The following is a 5,925-nucleotide window of genomic DNA, read 5'->3' on the forward strand; positions in this document are numbered from 1 at the left end:
AATACATATCATTCCTTGGTCTTTGATTGTAAGAATTCATGAGGTTCACTTGCTCTTGAACATACTCGGGATAAGCCTCCCTAGATGGACATTGATGAGTAGGGTGGTTTGGTAAGTTGCAAATGGCACACACTTCATTTGCTTTTGGCACCATGTTGAGCACGGATTCAAGCTTCCTTTCTAGGTTAGCTACCTGCAACAAAAGCTCATGATTAGAACTTGTTTCATAGACTCCAATTTTCTTACCCCTTAAATCTTTGTGTTGAGCATTAGACCCCAACATCTCATAAATGTTATATGACTCTTGAGCATTCTTTTTCTTCAATGCTCCACCTGCTGCATTATCAACAGTTGATTGACAAGTTTGGGTTAGTCCATCATAGAAAATTTGCATTTGTAAGTGAAAAGGTAACCCATGGTGTAGACATTGTATCAAGAGGCCTTTAAAACGCTCCCAACACTCGTTGAAAGGTTCTCCATCATCTTGTTTGAAGTTGAAGATTTGTCCCCTTAATGTGGCTGTCTTTTGAGTGGAAAAGAACTTCTCCAAGAACTTCTTAGCCACGGCATCCCATGTAGTGAGGGAACCTGGTGTTAGAGTCATCAACCAACTCTTGGCCTTATCTTTCAAGGTGTAAGGAAACACTCTCATCCTCAAATTTGCTTCACTTACTCCCTGCAAAGGTAAACCACTCACAACATTGTAAAACTCTTTAATATGAGCTAAAGGGTCTTCATTAGGTAAGCCATAAAATGAAGGAAACATATGGAAATGTGAAGATTTGAGATCATAGTTTCTAGCTTCTGTGGGCAGCAAGATGCATGAAGGTGAATTTGGTATGATTGGTTGAGCAAAGTCCTCCAAAGCTCGAAGTTCATCTTCGTTGCCCGCCATCTCTTCCTCTCTTTCCCAATCAAATTGCTCAGATCCTTTACTTGTTGAACTAGGTGAATTCCCTTCCTCTTCCTCACGGATAATGGATGAACTTGATGGCACAAAGTTGTCCAAAGTGTGGCCCTTCAACCGTTCAATTCTTTGGCCTAACTCAACAAGTCTATTTGACATATACTACCTGAAATAAAATACACAAGTGTGAATGAAAATCAACTAGCAAACAACAATGAAATGAATAAAAATAAACTTAAAAACGTTTGAAAGGACTCAAGGGACTCAAAACAGATTCACAAGACTCAAAACAAGCTAAAAACTCTCAAAACTGCCTAAAAACACAAACTGGGCAGTTTTGACACTAAACTCAATTTTGGACGAAAATTAGGTTTGAGCTTGACTCAAAATGCTTCAAAACACAAGATAAGACAGATTCTAAGCCTAAAACTTAACAAAATATGGGGAGAAATTGTATTTGGACGAAATGCAATTAAATGGACAGATTATAACGAAAGCAGATTGTAAAGCAAATTGATGTAAACCAATGGATAATGGAATGGCTAAGGGATTCTTTTCCACACATGAAATGTATGCAACTTAAATCAACTTCCAGTTATCAATTTGACAAGTTATGAACCTTGACACTAATCAAAATAGCAAACAAGCAAACAAGCAATTACAAGGGACTGAAATCAGTCCCCGGCAACGGCGCCATTTTTGTTGATGTATAATTCCTTCCTAATGCTAGAATATATTTAGTATAATGGCACAAGCAAGGGTGTCGAATCCGCAGGGATTAATTGGACGTATGTAACTACTTGTTTTGCAAGAACTCTAAGAAATGAATCAAACTAAACAAACTAGGCAGATTTGGAAATGAATCAAACTAGTCTAAATAGACAGATTTGTTGTTGTAACTTGAAAGCATGAGAAAATGAAGTAAACACAAATAAATGAATCAACAACTAATGTAATGGGATAGTATCAATGGAAATGAAGCTAGGGATTCGGTTTCACCATTGCTCAATGATAGGAGCATATTCATGCGACTTAAATGGCTTGTTCTCGTGCATTTACGTTATGTTTCTTTAGTTATTTTAGTCCTTTAAGCTATTTTCGTGTGTTTGTAGGTCCAAAGGGCTAAAGGAGCAAAAAGATGCATTTTGGAGACTTTTGGAGCACTTTTGGGCTAAGGATGGATAGCTTATGCTTGGCGCCAAAATGTTGGACGAAATTGAAGACCAAAGTGTTGGAACTTTGTTCCCTTTAGTTTTAGGACATTTAAACCTTCCAATTCCCTTATGCCGTGCATCTCCACCTTTCTCCCATAACCAAACACATGCATTCACATGTTTTCACAATCTGCCATCATTCCAACCAAAACCGTGCACATGCTATCACCATGCATTCACATGCACTTGTTCCTCCATCATTGCACCAACAATAACATTGCACTTGCACTCCCTTTAATTAATTAACCCACATGCACCCTTTATTCTTTCATCATTCCAGCCACTCCACAATCCCATTCATCAACACATGCATCCACATGCATTCACCCTTTAAACCATTAAATCCACATGCCTTCCTATTCAATTAAATCAGCCACATGCATTCATCATCATAACCTAGCTGTCATTCCACTTCATTGCACATGCATCTTCAAATAAATCAGATTTCCATCATTCAACACATGCATTTCCACCCACATGCAACCATAATCATTCATAAATCAGCCACATGCATTCATCATCATAACCTAGCTGTCATTCCACTTCATTGCACATGCATCTTCAAATAAATCAGATTTCCATCATATTCACATGCATTCCATCCTTTAAAACATTGCACATGCACTCCCTTTAATTAATTAAGCCACATGCACTCCCATCCATTTCATCATTGCAGCCAACACATGCTTTCACATGCATTTTCAGATTGTCCCCTTGCACATGCAGCCACATATTCATTGCACATGCAATTCCAACCCACATGCATCCTTTAATCATTCAAACATGCAGCCACATTCCCTCCTAGCTGTCATGTTCCCCCCATTTCACCTATAAATAAGCATCCATTGCATTCATTCTCATTCACTCTTCCATATTCCAGAAATTCGTCAAAACCTCTCCACACCCTTGCAGCAGCCACCAAAACACTTTTCTCCTCCATTGCAGCCACTCCAACCACTCCCCAAACCATTCACACCATCAAACTATCCTTAGACCTTGTGCTACAACGAAGAGGAAGATAAGAGGGCCTAAACGTTCATACAATTCAAGTTTGAGTTGTTGGAATGTTTAGGTGTTTCTTTGATTTCTATGTTTAATTTCAATACTCTTTGTTTTGTACGAATGAGGAATGGAAGAGAAGAGGGCCTAAACGTTCATACAATTCAAGTTTGAGTTGTTGGAATGTTTAGGTGTTTCTTTGATTCCAATGTTTAAATTCAACTAAACCCCCCTTGGCTAGGGGGGGATTCGAAATATATGTTTATGCTTGCATTTTGATTTGATTACTTCTAATTGCGTTTCATAAGTTGTGGATTCAATTTGTTTAACCGTTTGATTGATAACTTATTTATGTATGTTTATTAAGAATGCGCGCTTAATTTTCATGCATGAATATGACGCTAGAATATAAGTGAGTTTCACCTAATCGTTATGAACTTATATTCACAAGTAGTGGAGGTTGCTTATAAACAATCGCGTTAAACAAATTCTTGGCATAAGTTTCATGCAATCATAGTAACGAATGCCTCGTCAACACTTATAATTTTCGTAGAGCGTAATGATTCTTGCTTGTACCTCTTCTATGCATTCATGTTGAGGACTTGTGGGGAATGTTTTGAATTGTCGCATGCATCATCCAATTCAATAACGTTAGGAAGATTTGAAGGTTAATTAGTGCATCATGGTTAACTTGGGGTGTTGAGTTTCATGGTTTATTCAAATGCAATTGGAAATCATTTTATTATGCAAGTATAACATGTATGGAGATGTGATGCGAGAATTATACGCGCACAAATTAAACCCTCTTTTTGTCAATTGTAGTATATGTATAAGTAGGGATCGTTCTGGACCGGGGATTAGGAGGGATTGTTAATCTCTTGGAAACTGACTTAAAAACGTAAAAACAATATAAAACACTAAACTAGACTCAAAGAATGCGAAACTAAACGTTAAAACACTAAGACAAACCAAAAGACTCAAACACTTTAAAAACACAAACTAAATTGATTTCTAATTAAATTGAACAATAAAGTAAAGGGGGGAAGAGTTTTGATTTGACGAAAATTGAAATAACAAAACAAGTTAATAAACTAAGCAGAATGTAAATATGAATTTGTGATAGAATGAATGGAATGAAGGCTAGCTAAGGGGTTCTTCTCCATACATGTTACACTTGCATACAAGATTGATTCTCAGTTGGTCTTTCAATAAATTATGAAACTCAATGCTCCAAGTTAATTAGGTCCGCTTAAATTAACTTTCAGATTTCCCTAGATTCGTTGGATTGAATGGAATACGCATTACAACCAAATTATTCTTAATCAAAGTCCCTAACTATGGAATACGCATGATAGAGACATTCAACAAAGATCATTAAGTTCAACGGAAATCATAAACATCGACGAGGCATTCGTTACTATGGAATACGCATGAAACTTATGCCAAGAATTCGTTTAACGCGATTGTTTATAAGCAACCTCCACTACTTGTGAATATAAGTTCATTACGATTATGTGAAATTCACTTATATTCTAGCGTCATATTTATGCATGAAAATTAAGCGCGCATTCTTAATAAACATTCATAAATAAGTTATCAATCAAACGGTTAAACAAATTGAATCCACAACTTATGAAATTCCAACCAAAAGTAATCAATTCATAATGCAAGCATAAACATGTATTTTGAATCACCCACTAGCTAAAGGGGGTTTTAGTTCCTCATTACGTTGAAATCAAAGAAACACCTAAACATTCCAACAACTCAAACTTGAATTGTATGAACGTTTAGGCACTCTTCTCTTCCATTCCTTATACGTACAAAACAAAGAGAATTAAAATGAAACATTGAAATCAAAGAATCACCTAAACATTCCAACAACTCAAACTTGAATTGTATGAACGTTTAGGTCCTCTTCTCTTCCTCGTTGTTGTAGCATAAGGTCTAAGGATAGTTGGTTTGGGGGAATGAAAGTGTGGAATGGAGTGAGGAGTGATGGAAATGGAAAGATGGTTTTTTGGATTCTAAGGGGACTCACGGCAAAGAGAAGGAATGGAAGTGTTTGTGGTGTGTTGTGTATGAAATGAGATGTGAGAAATGGAGAGATGGAGTGGGGAGTGAATGAATTTCTCAATGAATGCATGGGTTTTTATAGGGGGAATGGGAGAATATGTTGTTGATTGTTTAAGAGTGCATGTGGCTCTTATGATTGTTGTGCAATGATGAAAGGCAAAGTGCATGTGCAATGTTGGAGGATGAATGTGTGATGGTGTGATTGAATGATTTAAAGGGGCATGTGGGTGAATTAAAGGATGGAATGCATGTGAATTAAAACTAGAGTGAATGATGATGAATGCATGTGGATTAAAGAGGTGTGAATGCATGTGAAGATGCTAATAAATAATGCATGTAGGGTTAGGAAATAAAATCATAACTTAAAGGGGAATGATTAAAGGGTGTTGAAAGGTTTTGCATGGCTTTGAAGTGATTGTGGATTGGGCTAGGGTTTAAGTACATGAAATGGACCCAAATTGCTCCCCCTTGCATGGCAAGGAATGGTGTTTGTGTTAAGCCCAAGGCAAGGTGAATGTAATTGGGTTAGGGCCATTGTTTTATGTCCTCAAGTGCTTACAAGGCCTTCAATTTCATCCAACACTTGGGCTCCAAGCATAAGCTATCCATCCTTAGCCCAATAGTGCTCCAAAACACTCCACAATGCATCCTTTCGTCAAACACGTCTTATTATCCTGAAAACACACAAAAGAAGCATAAAGGACTAAACTAACTAAAGAAACATAACGTAAA

The 5,925-nt window shown here is 37.0% G+C and overlaps 1 non-coding gene across 1 annotated transcript; it reads left to right on the top strand.

The window, feature by feature from the left end:
• The first annotated feature begins 410 nt into the window (after positions 1–410).
• Positions 411–521, top strand: LOC148689543 (small nucleolar RNA R71). Its single transcript, XR_015958868.1, has one exon. It is a non-coding gene; the product is annotated as a small nucleolar RNA R71 (small nucleolar RNA).
• The last annotated feature ends 5,404 nt before the right edge of the window (positions 522–5,925 follow it).

This window comes from Pyrus communis, chromosome 17 (genome assembly GCF_041283825.1).
Source record: "Pyrus communis isolate YQ-2024b chromosome 17, ASM4128382v1, whole genome shotgun sequence".
In the NCBI taxonomy this organism is placed as follows: Eukaryota; Viridiplantae; Streptophyta; class Magnoliopsida; order Rosales; family Rosaceae; genus Pyrus; species Pyrus communis.